This window comes from Puma concolor, chromosome B2 (assembly GCF_028749965.1).
Source record: "Puma concolor isolate L17-30 chromosome B2, mPumCon1.1.hap2, whole genome shotgun sequence".
Lineage (NCBI taxonomy): Eukaryota > Metazoa > Chordata > Mammalia > Carnivora > Felidae > Puma > Puma concolor.
Genome location: NC_141671.1, coordinates 130,429,934 through 130,447,996, shown reverse-complemented (window position 1 = coordinate 130,447,996; position 18,063 = coordinate 130,429,934).

Genomic DNA, 18,063 nt, shown 5'->3' with positions numbered 1-18,063 from the left:
CCCTGCCTGTACTGCTGCCTCTTCTAGGCTGAAAATCTACAGAATTTCCCTTGGAAAACAGATTGCTCTGCATCCCATTGTCTTCTTGTTCTGCTCTCTTCTATTAAATCTGACAAGCTATTTTCAAATACTTCTAATTGCAAAATCCTTTTTCCAGATAGCATTTCATGCAGAAGCCCAGTACGTAAAACAGAAGTACTGCTTAGCTTGAATGGAGGAGAACCTGCAGCCATATCCATTTGGCCTCTTTGGGGAGGCAGCCCCATGGAGCAGTTAAGCAACTACTGTGATAAACTCACTGTGCATGTGGACTCCTCTTTGGTATCTTAAAGGCTATATTTGTATTTAAGCAGAGCCATCTTGAGAATAATATACATTCATCAGAAAATCGTTAGGTTGGAATCAACAGAAACCCAACTCTAACTAAAGCAAAAATGAGAATCTTTTGTTTATGTATCTTTAAAATGTAAGGGTCTGGTCTGAAGTAGGACCAGATGTAGATGTTCAGAAAATGTCAACAGGAATTGTCTCTTTTTTCATCTTTCAGGTTTGGTTAAAATTTGTTGTCTATATCCTGTAAGTTCTCTCCACAGAGCTGCAGAAGAAGACATCCAGGTCTGCATGGTAGATAAAGCTAGACTCTCATAAAAGAGACATCTTTTTCCCTTTGGCTGAGTCTCTGTTCCTTCCCCACCACCTTTACCCATCCATAAAAAGACTCTGTTTGGCCCTGTTTGGTACTGAGATTCGCTACTGCATCAGGCGATGAGGTTATATATTGATGACTCCCACAAGGATGAGTGTACCAGAAAGGATCCTTATTACAGAACATTCAACTATTTTCCCCTATTTTCTTAATAAAGGGAATGAATTATCTAAGTGAAAGCCAAGATGGGGTTCAGGATGCAGAAGTCACAAAGTCATTAGAGCTATAGTTCGATTTTGGTGCTCTTGGTTCTGCCCTCCCCCTCCTGCATGCTTTGCCCTCAGACTGACTTCACACATGCTGGTAAGATGGCTGCAATGGAATCCCAAGGCTTGGGGCCTGCATGGCTCACTCAGTTAGGCGTCTGACTTCCGCTCAGGTCATGATCTCACAGTTCGTGAGTTCGAGTTCCACATCGGGCTCTGTGCTGACAGCTCAAAGGCTGGAGCCTATTTTGGATTCTGTCTCTCCCTCTGCCTCTCCCCCACTTGTGCTCTGTCTCTCTCTCTCTCTCTCTCTCTTTCTCAGAAATAAACATTAGAAAAAAATTAAAAACAAAAAAAAAATCCCAGGGCTATGTGCTCTCTCATTCATATTATTCGATAAAAGACCTAGGCTTCCCTCTGACTAGATTAACTAAATTAATGGTCAGAGCCCTGAGTCAATCTCTGTTGTAAGAGTTTGGGAATTTACTGATTGGCTCAGGTCAGTCAAGGTCCACTCCTGTAGCTAAGGATGGCTCAATGGATAAGAAAGTTAAGGTTTGGGAATAAAGGGATGAAAGGAATGGATGCCTCTCACTACAGTGGGAGAAGTTAACTCCTTATGGGGCATAAGGAACTGTATCAATCAGTATCTGATCAGAAAAGCAGAATCACCAGGAGATGGAGACACACACATACACACACACACACACACACACACACACACACATTCCACCCCATTCCATATGTTGAAGGAAATAATTATGATTAAACAAGGTCATGATCTCAGACTTCCAGCCTCCAGACTGTGAGAAAATAAATTTCTGTTTTTTTAAACCATCCACTCTATGCTACTTTTTTTTTTTTTTAAGGTAGCCTGAGCAACCTGAGCAGTTTTTGGTACCAAGAAGTGGGGTTTTGCTATAAGAAATACCTGAAAATGCAGCAATGGCATTGGAATTGGGTAGTGTGAGAGACTGGAAGAGATCTAACGTGCATTCTAGAAAATGCCAAGACTGCCTTGAAGACACTACTGGTAGAAATAGAAATATTAAAGATGATTTTGGTAAGAACTCAGATGGTAACAAAAAAAAAAAACACTATTGGAAACTGAAGGAAAGGTGGGCCTCCTTATAAAGTGGCAAAGAACTTGGCTGAATGGTTCTAATGTTCAGTGGAAGGTAGAATCTGCAAATGATAAAATTGGATATTTGGATGAGGAGATTTCTTTTTAAAAAAAAAAATGTTTAAAATGTTTTATTTATTTTTTTATTTTTTTTTAATTTTTTTTTTTCAACGTTTATTTATTTTTGGGACAGAGAGAGACAGAGCATGAATGGGGGAGGGGCAGAGAGAGAGGGAGACACAGAATCGGAAACAGGCTCCAGGCTCTGAGCCATCAGCCCAGAGCCTGACGCGGGGCTCGAACTCACGGACCGCGAGATCGTGACCTGGCTGAAGTCGGACGCTTAACCGACTGCGCCACCCAGGCGCCCCAATGTTTTATTTATTTTTGAGAGAAAGAGAAAGAGCAGGGGAGGGGTAGAGAAAGAGGGAGACACAGAATCCAAAGCAGGCTCTGAGCTGTCAGCACAGAGCTCAACATGGGGCTCAAACTGATAAACCAGGAGATCATGACCTGAGCCAAAGTCAGACACTTAACTGACTGAGCCCCTCAGGCACCCCAGTGGCTGAAGAGATTTGTAAGCAAATGTTGAAGGTCTAGCTTGGCTTCTTCTTGCTTCTTACGGTAAAACATGAGAGGAGAGAGAGAAATTGAAGGAATCATTAGGCAAAAAGGAACGAGAACTTGGAGATTTATAAAATTAGCCTATTCATATTTGAAAAAAATGAGAAGGCATGATCTGGAGAAAATACCAAGGGTGTGGTTGGACAATCACTCCATAAAGAGATTACCCATGATTTTAATCAGCCAAATCAGCAGAAGCCAGGAACAGAGCTGGGATTATACTAGGGGAGACACTGCTAGTTTGAACTAAAGTGAATAGAGACAGGATGGAATAAAGGAAGGCTTTTAAGCCCCTGGGATTCTACAGAAGAGGACAAAAGAAGTATCTAACTATGAACATACTTTATTCTTCAAGCAAAGGTAAGAGTGACTCTCAAGGTGATTTAGAGATCATTGGGTCTGTCACTTATAACACAGGCCCAGACTGTAAAGGCCCAGGGGACAGCACTAGTTCTCCTTGGTTTCAGAGAGTGATGCATCACATGCCCACCTAGTGCCTCAGGGGCAGGGCCACCAGGAAAGATCTATGTGAGCAGAGCCACTGGAAAGAGCCATGAGGAAGGGCCACTGCCTAGGGCCACGGGGGGCAATGCCATCCCCCCATGAAGTGATCCCAAAGGGGAGAGCATTTATCCGAAGAGGATTATTCTTTTTTTTTTTATTTTTAATTTTTTAACCTTTTTATTTGAGAAAGAGAGAAAGAGAGAGCACACACAAGCAGGGGAGAGAGACAGAGATTCTCTCTTAAAAGAGAGAATCTTAAGCAGGCTGAGCATGGAGCCCAATATGGGGTTTGATCCCATGACACTGGGATCATGACTTGAGCCGAAATCAAGAGTTGGACAGGCACTCAACCCACTGAGCCACCCGGGTGCCCTCAAAGAGATTATTCTTGAGGCTTAAGTCCTAATGGAATTTTTCCTGCTAGCTTTTGTACTTGCTTGGAAGCTGTCACCTCTTTCTCCTTTCTCATTTCCCCTCTTTGGAAAAGCAATGCTTAATGTATATATGTCCCACCAATGTATTTTGGAAACACATAACTTGACTGATTTCATAGGATCACAGCTGGAAAAGAATTTTGTCTCAGGATGAATCACACCTTCAGTCTCACCCATACCTGATTGAGGTGATGTCTAGATGAGATGTTAGACTTGGAATTGGTGCTGGAATGGGTTAAGACTCTTGGAGCTGTTGGGATGGGGTGAATGTATTTTATATGCAAGGACATGAATCCTGAGGGACCAGAAGACAGAATGTTATGAACTGGATTTGGTCCACCCAAAATTTCTATGATGAAGCCTAATCTCCAATTTGAGTGTAGTTGGCAGGAGGGCTTTCAAAGAGGTAATTAAATTTAAGTGAGGTCATTAAGATGGGACCCTAACCTGATAGGACTCATGTCCTTGTAAGGACAGGAAGAGATATCAGAGCTCTTTCTCTTTCTGTTTACACATGCACATAGAGGAAACTCCATTTGAAAACACGGAGAGAAGGTGGAGGTCTATAAGCCAGGCAGAGAGTTCTCACCAGAAACCAATCCTACTGGCACTTGATCTTAGACATCTAGCCTCTAAAACTGAGAAAATAAGTGTTTTCTTTAAGCCACCCAGTCTGTAGTATTCTGTTATGGTAGCCTGAGAAGACTAACGTATGTAATAATTTTCTCCAAACACAATTATTGGAACTGGTTAAATAATCCATATGAGGCTACTGCTTCTATATCTGGTGCTGAATCCTAAAGTTGCAGATAATGCAGTCTGTAGTCAGGAAGAAAAGACAGGCATGAAGTAAAAAAAGCAAGGACAAACTAGAAACTATGAAGATGAATTAGAAGTCCCAGGGATGCTCCGGAACTTGCTGGTCCCTCACCACCTGTAGGCCACCAACTTTGATGATGAGATGATCTAAAGAATCAGCTGATACCCTTTTGTCATAGACCTAAACGTGCACTTGGCAAAGTGGAAAAGATTTGGCAAAGCCAAAGGGGCTGTGGGTCTGTCTCCTGCCCTATGCTAAATGACCCAGCAGATAAGTGACAATATATCTGAGCATCAACAATCCTTCATGGTCTGTGCCAACCTTCCAAGCATTAAAAAAAAAAAAAAAAAAAGTATTACCTGTCAGATCTCATGCAAAATGTCTCATGTGGCTCATGCCAATCCAGAACTATGCAGTGATGGAAATTCTAGAAAATGTAGATTAGCTAAATTGACACAATACAAGTCTACCACAGGAATTAACACAAAGTAGAAAGAAAGGAAACATGCCAACTGGACAGTATCTTAACCATCGGTCAGACGGAAGATCTGAATCCACAAGAGTCCTTCCTGAGCATTGGGCAGATGTTTCAGTGCCCGTCTTAGAGCACTCTATGTCCTAGCAGCGATAGTAGCAGGACCCATTTTCCAGGAAGATCCAGGCAAAAGGTAGTTTTAGATGCCTAAGTTCTTTTTTAAAAAATAATTTTTTAAAACGTTTATTTATTTATTTTGAGAGAAAGCGTGAGCAGGGGAGGCGCAGAGAGATAGGGAGAGAGAGAATCCCAAGCAGGCTCAGTGCTATGAACACGGAGCCTGACTCACGGCTAGATCCCACAACGGTGAGATCATGACCTGAGCCGAAATCAAGAGTCAGATGCTTGAGGGACTGAGCCACCCAGGAGCCCCTAGATTCTTAGGTTTTATTGAGTATGTTAAACACAGCAGTCATTTTACCTTGGAGTCATTCTTTTTTTGAATTTAAGAAGTGATTGTTTTCTGGAGTGTTCTAAGAAATGTTTTATACTCAAGCTTTCTCACTTTATAACATTTAAGTCTATTCATACGGGAAAGAGAATGACAAGCAGCACAAAAGAAAGAGAGAGAGGATACCTATTTAGGATTTTTATCACTATGGGCAAAGGAGTCATACAATTGGGTAGAACTTTTTTTTAAAAAATGAGCTTTACTATGGAAGTGAAGCAAAATATTGCCTATTTGAAAGCAGCAGGGACAGCTGACTCTCAGTTACACCTAAGAAGGTGAACTATTTGTATGTGTTTTTGTATAAGAAAGCTGGAGCAGGAATAAATTTATAAGTCCAAGGATCAGAATTAAAGTCAGAGAAGTCTATGGACAGTTATAATAGGTAGATCTGAAAGCAATAAGTAGATGTTTTATTTGAAACCATCAGGTGTTCTGAGAGTGTAGTGAGGGTGTAGTGATTAAAAGCATTGAGTTTAGTTATAGTCAAACTACCCATAAATGTATCTGGTTTCCAATATGTACTAACCATGGGACCTTGGGCAAGCTACTTAAATTCCCTTTGACCCCATTTGTTCATATTTAAATGGGGATGAGAGTAAAACTAGCTATTTGAAATAAAGATTAAATGCTTTACATATGTAAAGTGCTGACTATCACGAGGCACACAGAAACACTATGTGGTAACTATTATTATAATTCTATATCTGTATGAGTTGAGATCATAGAATACCGCCATTAGCATTTTTCAACCAACATGTTGAGAAGCACCAAAGATCCTATTTTTTAAGTGGTTATCATCTGTTGAGTACCCATTGTATGGCAGGTACAATGCAAAGTACTTTTCAGTTATTATTCAATTAAGTCCGTGCAACAATCCAGGAAGATAAATTTTCTTATTCTTATTTTATGGATAAGGAAACTGAATCTCAGAGTTGAGTAATTACTCAAGGTCACATAGCTAAAAACAAACAAACAAACAAACATATAAATAGGACCAGGATTCTAACCTGGTTTTATCTGACTACAAACTCTAGGACTGCTCCCTCTAGTATTATGAAGTCACGCCCCGTGAATTCCAGCACTGAGCCTGCCCCTAAGGGAGGTCCTTTTGCACATAATCTTAATGAAGTCTCATCTTTCTCTCAATGCTCTGAGCATCCTGTGAGGGAGACAATTTTAGGCCTTTTTTTTTTTTTTTCATTTGTTTTTCTTTTGAGGAGTGTCCCTGAGCATTAGAAAGCCTTGGGAGCCTCATCCAGTTTGGGGATGGGGAGGATTGGTTGATAAAGCTGTGAACATTGGGAGATTTTCACTGAGGTTTTGCCCTCAGATCAGAGCAGCAAGTACCTCCAAAGGGAAGAAGACAGAGAATTGATGGGAAATATTAGCAAGGCCCCCGATATCTGAAACAGTTACTTGGATTAGGCAAGAGACCTGCAGGTGAGACAGAGAGCGAAAGCGATAACCCCCCCAGAAACTGCAGTGTCCCAAGCCTTAGGGACAAGCTCACCAGTGCCTGTGTGGCTGCCTTGGGCTGCTCCCTTTCATCCCTCACTACTGGATTTGCCCTACAGGGTATTAGGATGCTCTCCAGTCTCCTGGGGATTATCTCTGCACAATTACTTTGTGATTAAATTGATTAGAGACCAAGCAGTCCTTTCTTTCTTTTTCTTTTTCTTTTTTTTAATTTATTTTTGAGAGAGAGAGATGGAGCCTGCAAGTTGGGGAGGGGCAGACAGAGGGAGACAGGATCTGAATTGGGCTCTGCGCTGACAGCATGGAGCCCAATGGGGGCTCAAACTCACAAACTGTGAGATCATGATCTAAGCCAAAAGATCTCACCTGAGTCACAAGCTTAACCGACGGAGCCACCCAGGAGCCCCTCTTTTTTTTTTTTTTAAGGTAAAATGTTTGCAATGGTGGCAACTAAAATAAATTTTAGGGCCACTGAGATCACATCGTGAGAATGACCTGTGTGTAAATGGGAAAGTGTTGCTCTATTGATTTTGTCTTTGTTCCCAAATATTTTTTTTAGTTGGTGTTCTAGGTGTGAAACTGGTCAGAAGACCTTGGAAGTTTCTTGACGACACTTCTGGTGACTGAGGGGTGTGTGTGTGTGTGTGTGTGTGTGTGTGTGTGTGTGTATGGCGGAGCCACTGCCCTAAATCCCTTTCAATTACATCCACTCTCCTTCATCAACTCTCAAGACTTGAATACAAAATCATCACAACCCATAATATTGCCTGCATCAGAGACCTTTCTAAATAGTCCTTAAGTATTTGAGAGATCTGTTATCTGTATCAGCAACTCTGTGCTCTCATGCTAAACATTATTTGATTCTGTAAAAAGTTACAGAGAGACAATCTAGAGAAAATTAAACAGAAAAAGAGGTTTTGTTTATTTTTTGTTTTTCTTTTCCTCTACTAAAAGAAATGTCGATTAAGGTAAGTTGATTCACAGACAGGAAGAGAACTCTCTGTCTTTTCCATATCTGTTCTACCTGGAGACAAAAACTAATGATTGTTCATAAATGGTTTGCTGATGCTTCTGTATTGACTTGTGGTTTGCAGCAGCCTTACTTCCTTTCCTTTGTGACATCATTTTCCTGTTCATTTCCCACAGTTGCATATGTGGGTTTATGTGGTACACACTAATCCAACAAATGGAAGAAATTACGGGCCATGTCAAAGAGCTTTCAGGAATAGAATTTGGAACAAAGGGGCCAATACTTGAAGCACCCATAAAGCAAAAAGGGTGATGAGACAACTGGCAAAGAAGGTTCTTCACTTAAAATTAGAGTCCTGCTCACGGAATGTTCTGAGTGGGCTGTGGTGATTTTCTTTATTGCCCTTGATTCTTACGTTTCTGATACTCACTTCTGGGCTAGTGGGCATGTTGGGCTATTAGGCAGATATTTCTCCCAAAGAGCCCAATGCGTTGACTAAGACTGACTGGCAACCAGGGGGAATCGTTTTCATCAGAAAGAGATAAGAAGACTTCTTTAGGGTAGTATGGTGTGAGGGAACCATAGAATTCCAGGAACTTTAGGATACTGGTAGAGTTCCCATGGAGAGAAAAAAAAGGGTTTGAGGCTGTTCCACATGGCCAAAAGCTTTCAGGCTGGAAAATCCTTCCCAAGATAATTTTGGGTCACTACAAATTCTGTAATCATTCTCATCCACTTACTACCCCACGAGCTAAGAGCACCTTGGAATTTCAACTGAGTGCCAGAAGTTCCCCTTGACTGATGATAACTCTTACTCTGAAGGATGATAACTTGTGTTGTACTTTTGCTAACATTATCTGCTGTGAGGAGCACCCTGGGTTTCTGTTCACTAAAATCCCTTGCCACATTACTGGGATTTGAGCTTGATAGTCAAGAAAAAGGTGCTCTGTAATGTTGCATTGCTGTTTGATGTCTATTCATTTCTTAATGTTCCCCATGCACTAGAGGCTGCACTTACATGTTGCATTAACCACTTGCATTAAGTCCATTATCCAAGCAATTTTTCACTCAGAACTTATCAGACTACAGAAAAGAGTAAGCTTTTTTTTTTAAGAGTCTGAGTTCCAGTTCTCAAAGTTGCATCTGAAATAAGTTTGCTATTACGTGGCATCCACAGAAGCTTAAGGAAACAGTAGAGTCACAAGGTGTGCAGCAATGTTGATCACGGAAAGATCCCATGGTTACCATCAAAGCCACCATTATGCTCTGGAAGGACAGCAGTAGAATGAAAAAATTAAAGATTTAAGCTCCAACCTACTGGATTACCTAAGTATCTTAAGAGGCGAGTCCCTTAGTTTTTCAGTGTTTATGGCAGTGCCTGACATATAGGACATGCTCAATGAATGTCTGTTGAAAGAGTGACAAAGGAATGTTTAGCCTAGGCAGAGCTTGGGGAGGACTCTTTGCATCCAAGGCTGTGAAACCCCAGCCTAACACTGTTGACACCTCCTGCAGCTATTGGAGCAAATGCTGCCATAGGACTTTCTCTTCAACAGAAAGTCAGGGTACCTTGATACAAACAGAAGAAAAGCTTTGTGATTGCAATGACCTAGATTTTGAATACAGAACTTCAGTGCTTCAGCATACTCATTTATAAAATGAGATATGGAAACATATATAATTGGAGGACATATTAAATAGTACTATAGGTCATTGCAGTTGGAAAAGCATCTAGTTTACTGCCTAATGCTGTCCTGAAGATTTTTCCCTATGCTATTCTGGTCACTTAGAGAAAAATCAGTGTATCTTTATCATTTTGAAGTGAAGGATTTCTGGGAAAAAAATGAACATATAGCGAGTACTTGAAATACACACACATGTTAGAAATACCTATGTGTCTCATCTACTATTTACAATAACTCTGTGAGGTAATAGTCTGTAACTTATATAGATCAGCCAAGCCTCAAAATACTTAAATATCCATATCTAGCTAGTAAATGATGAAGCCATCATTTCAGTCTGTTGTGTCTGATCTGCCAACCTATGTCTGTTCTCTACATGATGCTGCCTCCCTACGGGTAGTGTAAATTGGGTGAGAGGAGTTTAGAACTGTTAATTTTTTTTTTTTTTTTTTTTACTTTTGGCATTTAGTTGATGTTACTTAATTATTTGCTTGGCTTCAAGAGCAACACATGTAAAAGAGGTCTGGGTGAACCTTGTACCTAATGTCTAGTAGCCTATACAAATTAATTTTAAATCAATTCTTGCCTTTAAGATGTCATGTAACAACATTCATAATTCACTCATATGATTTTTCTAAGGTTTTAGAAATTTTCTATTTTAGCTTTTGAGTTAATGCAATTGAATTTTATTATTTTCTTTCTTTTTTTTTGCATTTTTTTCTTTTAAGTTCACAGGCCTTTCTTTTTTTCACAACAGAAAGAAGTATCTTTTCATGTCTTAAGGATGAATGAACCACCTATGGATAAATATACTATAATACACACCCTCACACACACACACATCTACAGTAAAGAAGTAAGGCTACTTATTCCTATGACTTCATTTCTCTTGTAGATGAAATCATCTCATGTATATATGAATGATATATATATATATATATATATATATACATGCATGTGTATATAATGTGCATACATGTAAATTATATATGCCCATATGTAGAGCATATATATGTACATATCTACATATGTATATATACTCTAGAGGCATTTTCAATAAGATCAATTTGAAACAAATCATTATTCTTAAACCTTTGATTTGTCTTATGACTCCTCTACAGCTCTTGTGAACACCCAACATAGTATTTTTCTTTCCATTCTGTTTCAAAATATACACTAATCTCACTCAGAACCAATATTGAACAGCACTTTCTGAGAATTTTCCTTTAAGTGTCAACTGTCATCTCAAAACCTGGACCATCTAGGCTTCTGTTCCAGGAAAATTCCTATATATGGCTACCTTTTAAGACCTAGGAAAATATATTCCCCATCAGTCTAGGGCTACGTGATGTACAGATCTCTATTTTTCAAAAGCACAGATTTGTCCACTTGTCGTTATAGCACGTGTCTCAGGACAATATGCCGCCCATCTGCTGAGCCAGTCTTCCTGGTTGTAAGCCTACTGTGGTGACCTCCTGCGTCCTAAGCCTACGACTTCTCATTGCAGAGGCAATACTGGGACGGCTAAACAAGTTGAGGAAGAGAAGTGCTGTGTGGCTGGGGCAACTCCTCAATCTGAAGTAGAAGACACATGTGGGTAAAACTGGCATAAAATAGCTTAGCTGAGGTAGCTTCCACGTAGCTACCTTACCATTGTCCCTCACACCTCTGGACTGTGTAGCAAATGGATGCCAGGTGTCCAGAGTTCCAGTGTTGAAACGCTCTGTTACAAGGGCTCCCTAGGCTGCCCCAGAGCCATCATTACCACCGGTAACACCCGTCTACACTGAACAGTACCACAGCTTTCCTTCTCTTATTTACTGTTGCCCCTGGCAGGATTGTTTTTATTTTATTTTATTTTATTGTATTGTATTGTATTGTATTTTATTTTATTTTAGACTCAGTGTGGAATCTGACATGGGGCTTGATTCCATGACCCTGTGATCACAACCTGAGCCAAAATCAAGAGTTGGGTGCACAACCGACTGAGCCACCCAGGCACCCCCCTGGCAGGATTTTGATGACTAATTTTCCCATTGGATCATTAAGCCTGAGCTTTGACATTCTATTAGCCTCAAGTTTATATGAATATTATCCCTATCTTTGTCATTGTATATTTTTCTCAATCTTTTATTTGATTGCTCACAAGTCAGAACAAAGTAAAATTTTTTTAAATGTTGATTTATTTTTGAGAGAGAGAGAGAGAGTCAGAGCACAAGTAGGGGAGGGGCAGAGAGAGAGGAAGACACAGAATCCGAAGCAGGTTTTTGAAATTGCTTCTGTGAATTGGGGGTGTTTGAGGCAAATGGAAGAGTACAGAGTGGATAGCAACTCATTGAGCTCCTTGGCCTCAGATGAGTATGTGAGTGGGGAGTGTGAAATCTAGACTTCACCATCATCAAACACAATTACATGTTTGTCTTCACCATCATCATCACCAAACACAATTTGTAAGCACTGTTGGTGCATGGTTGGAATGAATGACCCAATGCTCAGTTCAGTGTTTCTGAGAACTGTTCTGGGGCACGACAGTCAGCCTGTACCTTGCCCTTGGTCCAGCACAATGTGAGGTCAAGTCCCATTACCAAGTTTAGAGTACCAATGAAGCCGTTCCAATCTTTCTCCATCCATGCAAAATTAGAAAATGGTAATATTTTATGGCATTTGGATAAATGCATAAAGATGCTTTTGGCCCGAGGCCACCAGTCCAGGAACTTCGGCAACTCCAGGTCACATATGGCTGTCATAAGGCAAGGAAAGCAGTATCTCGGCACTCCCTTGGTCCATGGCACAGCATTGTGCTACTATCTACCAGTTGAGAAGTGCTAATCTACATTACTTATATTGGTGAAACACATGTGTACCTACTGACAAAACTCTGTGCCTATAATATGTGACGATTCTATGCCCCTAAATTAATGAAGGCATTTAAATATTCAACAAAATGCTAAATTCCACTCATTGCTTCTCCACGAGTTCTAGCAGTTCAGTTGACCCTAAAGGCACACACAGACTGAAGGGAAAAGAGGAAGCTGTCACAAAATACGTCAAGGTTTCATTACTACCAGATGTCTCTAAACCATGGACCCACTGTTTTCAGAGTATCCAGGAACTTGGTAGAAATGTTTCTATTTAGTTACCTCCACTGAAATAAATCTTAGCTAAGTTTAAAAAAGTAAATCAAACAACCCACTGGACATGGTGGCATGGGAGGGAGACTTGGAGGAAAGTAGCTAAAAGGTGTTGCCTAGGGGGGTTTCAGATCATTGCGGCACTTAATAATTGCTTTAAATGGTCACTAGAATTACAGACTCAAGACCCACCCTTTAAGAGAGTATCATTTGAGACATTCCTCAGGAGAAATCTAATATACTTGTCCTTCAAGGTACAAATCCGGATCCACTTCCTCCTAAAAGTTTTCTGTTATGCTTGCCCCCGATCCCCACTCCCCCCTTCTCAAGAAAGCATCTTACTCTCTCTTCAACCACAGCCCTCATGTATCATGTGGTAACTGCTTTTTCAGACTACGGATAAACTCCTTGAGAGCTGGGATCATGTCTTACACACTTCTGCATAGCTATCTTGCAAGCACCCAAGAAACTATCAAATGGCCGTTGATGAAGAATATAAAATTGGGAGAATGTTTATTATATTCCTCTATTAGATGTATTTTATTCACAACAGATGAGAAGCTGGTATGTTATAGACTAGATAGGCCGCCCCCAATTTACAAACGTGGCTTTCCAAAAGTTCATTTTATCAAGTCAGTTGTGGAAGGCTTGGAAAGGGTTTTTTGGAGAAACATTTTTTATATGTGGTGGGTAAGTTCCCACTCAAGCTATAAAATTCGACCTAACAGCGAATGTCACCACATCAAAAGACACATGTAACAAGCCTGAAGTCTGGACGTGGGGGGTTCATAATGCAGAAATGAAGAGAAGGGCCCTAGCTTCTCCCATCTGGGCTGGGCTGGTCCTTGGCAACATTTTGGAAAAGGGAATATTTGAGACTCTCCCCATTTATCTTAAAACATGATTTTTGCCTCATCCTAGATCTGTCCTAGTTCCTAAAATGCTGCACTTTAAAAATATCCCCTTTAACTTCAATCATAACACAGATTTTCTTACTGTACAACATCTCACGCTTGCATTCAGCATAAAACAAGCTGATCCAAATGAATCCCACAAAAGTGAACGACTTATCTGTGAGATGCTTGCTCTCTTGAGTGGTGATTGAGGTGAATCCTCTAAACTATTCTCCAGTTTCCCACATTTTGTCTGGCTTTGAGGACCCACAGTGTCTCTCAATGCTCTGTTATTTCACTCTGACTTTCCTGGAAACAGAAACGCCGGTGCTGCCCCCAGCCTGGGCAGGAGTGACCCTCTGTGTCTCTCTTGGATCATTTCTTTATAAACTGGGAATGTGCAAGTCTGGTACTGCCTGTGCTCGGGAAGGCTGACTAACATTCCCCATCCGGAGGCACCGGAATGCCCACTTCTCTCCACCTTCGGAAGGCGGCTCCTGCCACACCCCTGAACAGCCCCGGGGGACAGGGGAGCCTCCCTGGGGCTTGGAGGCTCGAGCTAATGACACACAACCGCCTGGCTGCGGTTACAGGCTGCTGTGCCAAGGTTGTACAGCTGGTTGCCTGTGTGTTGGAAGATTCGGATGCCCCCTGCTGAAACCCGGGTTGCCAGGGAGAGCAGTTCCAGTGGGTTTTAAAGGGACCACGATTTATCTTTTCTCAGAGGCATCCTTGTTCTGTTGCTTCTGGCAGCTTCAGCTCAGCTCAGGTTGTGGTTACGTAAGTGTTATCCAGCGAGCCATCTGTCTTCCCGAGGGGCCAGGCTGATTTACAAGCAAGGCTACAGACAGTGTTCGGCACTGTCGTAGCTTGGATTTTACCTCAGGTTTGAACCTGCAGAATATTCTGTGCTGCCTTCACTCTCTTGCGTGGGGCGAGCATTCCATGTATTTTTTTCCCTTTCCCGTTTGCCTGGAGTGTTTGTTTCCCATACAGCTGTGTAATACCTCGGCCATTTCCTTAACTCTCTTAATCTCCCCCAATGAAGACTGTTTTTGCCTTCTATTCAGTTGCTCTCTCTACAGCTGCTAGACGCTCTTCAAATGTATGCTTTTATTAAATATTTAAACATGTATTCTCAGGGATGGAACATAGTCTCTGCTAAGAGCTGTGCCAGCAGATCTATCTCCTCTACCAGTGGAGAGATGAATTTATGAAAGGCTGTGAAGTGTCCCCAAGTAGCTAGCAGAAGATGAAGATGGCCGAGGTTTTATGTGATTTTAAGCTTCAGACTGACCCTTATTCCTAGAAGCCCCTCGGCACGCAGTAGAATTGCAGGGCCATGAAATCCGAAGGTCAGCATCACAGAATGAAAGCAAAATGGACAAATGCAGGCTGGTCTAAAGTAAAATGTGCACCCCTGAAAGAAGATGGTAACGTTTAAATTCCTGCAACTAAGGCAAAAATCTTTTATTCAATGAACGGGACTCCTGCAAGTAAACTTCGCAAATGAGATCATCTTTTAACAGTTGTGTGGAGCGAATCAACCCCTCCAAGTGTTTTCTGAGCCCCTGCCATGTGCTCAGCCTGGTGGTGGGAAGAGGCTGCGTTCAGAAACAGCATACAGAAGGGCCCCCGTGACTTTGCCAGAACAGTGAGGGCCGAATCCAGCCCTGACAGTGCAGCAGAGTTTTTCTTCTGAATGCAGCCCTTTCCCCATCCACGACCCTCCAGGGTAAATAGTGCCATCTATGAGAAAGGAGAACAGAGTGCAGAAGGGAAGACAGATGATTTGGTGCTGAACGAGTTAAAATCCTCTGGGGAAATACCAAGCCACCATTACCCATAGTAAGGAAAAAATGATCTTAAAAGAAGCAAAATTATTAGTTTATTTTCAACTCTAAAGGCAGCGGGCATGAATAATATCTAAAGGCAAAGCAAAGTAAGTGGTTTTACCAATTGTCTTTGCATCCTTTCCAGCTCCTATACCAGTCTGTGTTCTTAACACCTAAGACTTAGCCCTCTTCCTGGTTCAAGCACTCCCAGGGTCCTTAGCCAGTGACAGGCCATCAGTCCTCTGCACTAAACCTGGCCTTGCATTCCAAAAAAAAGTAAGCAGACACTTACCTTGACCATTTCGCCTTGACCAAATTTCCTTGGAACTAGCCTCTTGTTTCTTCTTTTGAGGTCGTGGAGAGACCATATTTTGCCTCTTACCTTCACTCACATAAATAGTTACCTGGCACCTGCCGCCAAACATTCCTCGAGCTGCTTCCCAGTCTACCTGTCTGCCGCCTCTCACCTGTCAGCGTGCTCTCGTGGTACCCTCTCTGCCTCCCGGTATTCATCTCCTCTCATTTCCCCCTGCTGGGTTTGCACACCCTGGCCACTCACCCCGATACACACACAACTGAAAGCCGACACATATTGCCTCTTTGCAGGATGTGTAATTGCTTATTTTGACCTAATTCCATCTGGGCCCCTGGCCAGTTTATCATTTTTTTTCTTACTATCTTCTGTTCTAAATGATTCAAGTCCCAATAAAAATTATAAATTAATACCGCTTAGAGTTCAAATACCTTCTATCCCAGTTTTGCTTATTTGTTGGGTTGCAAAGAAGTCTGTCGCCCCTTCCTAGAAGAACCTTAAAAACCCTTCCTTTGATCAAAACTGGTACTCTACATTCTGAGATAGTTTTCTGTACCCCATGCCTACACTGGCCAGCACCGATGACTTCGGTCTTGCAAATCTTTAAGTCTGATACTAGGTGAATGATGTCATCACTTGGCATCTTTTAAAAATACCAAAGTTAGTTTTATGCACAACATATGTTAAAACGAACTTGATCTCACACGTGGATATATATAAACAAATAACTTTCCTCACAGTCCCTGATTGCAGTCTACTTGAGGAGACAAGACTAGCACACATTCATTAATTCTGGAATAATGTAAGCGTGCTAAGCTAGGTGCTAAATCACATGATACCGTCAATAAGAAACCAAGAAGTATAGGGAAGAATGAGAAGGATACAGTGTCAGTAATATAGCAATGGTGGTTTCTGAGGACTAGATGATTTAATGAAGAGAAGAAAAGAGCAAGGCATATAGGGAAGGGGAACAATTAAATAGAGGCAAAAAAAAAAAAAAAGCAGGGACATGTTTCTTGGGAGAGAAGAGGACATTTAGAAGATTGGCTGACAAACATACAACAAGAAGTGATGGATTATTTTTCCATTATTTTTCATTATTTTTCCATAGTTTAAGTAGGGTGAGCCTCAGTTGTGGTGGGCTTTAACAACTAGATGTCAAGACTTGAACTTTAGATGTTAGGGCATCGCTATTAGGTGTTGAAAACATTATGAAAAGTTGAGTCTAAAGAAGCTGAATTCAAGGCTTGGGACAGCCGAGAGGTTATTTTATTATACATTTGCAGATAATGAGGGTCTTGTCTGACGAGTTTTTTCTTTAATCGAAGATTACAATATTTTCCCTTCTATAATTCCCCTTCCATGATATTAAACTAAAAGTGTAGATATAATGGGAATAAGTTTTTTTTAAAGGAAATAAGTAGTCAGTTTACATAGGTCCAAGTGAATCATGCTTGCCATGTTTCAAGTGTTCCAGGTGCAGAGGGAGTTAGGATAAAGGCAGGTTAGAATTTCCACGTGGCTACATGGTGACACAAACCAATCATTACTAAAACCTGGTTCCCTTCTCTGGATGCCCCCTCGCCCAATATTTCTGCAAAGGGACCATAAAGTGAGTGTTGTGTGCTGGTCTCAGCCTATCAGTAACCAATATTATGGCTGGACCAGCCCTGTGGATCTATCACTGAAAGACGCCTTTGGCAATACTCATCAGGAAACTGAAAAAAATAAAGATTTATTACTTACAGGACCTGGAAATTACACAGCACACCTGGGGCCACATAGCAAGGTCTCAGGTAGAGACAAAGACCTGCATGGACCCGAGGTTGAGGGTTGGTGCCTAGGGTTTCCCAGGCTCTCTCTTTATTGATGAATTTAAAATGTAAGAATGGGAGGGGCTCCGGGTAGCTCAGTCGATTGAGCATCTGACCCTTGGTTTCGGTCATGACCTTGCAATTTGTGGGTTCAAGCCCCGTGTCAGCCTCTGCTCTGACAGTGCAGGCCTGCTTGGGATTCTCTCTCCCCTTCTCTCTCTGCCCCTGCCTTGCTCGCTCTCTCTGTCTCTCTGAAAACAAATAGATAAACTTACAAAAAAAGGAATCTTGAAAACACAGGGGAGGGAATTTAAAACAGAAGAGAAAAAAATGAGTGACCTAATGATCAGTTACTGAAATCAACCTACATCTCTAGACCAAAAGCCTCAGTTCAGGGAGACAGCCTGGCTCTTTATCTAATCATGTGGTTGGCCCTGTGTTTATTGGAGATAGCCATCTTTGAAGTGGATGCCTCATCAATCAAAGCTTAAGTTTGGCACTTACATTACAAAAAAAGAAGATTTAAAGTCAGGGCTTACAGTATAA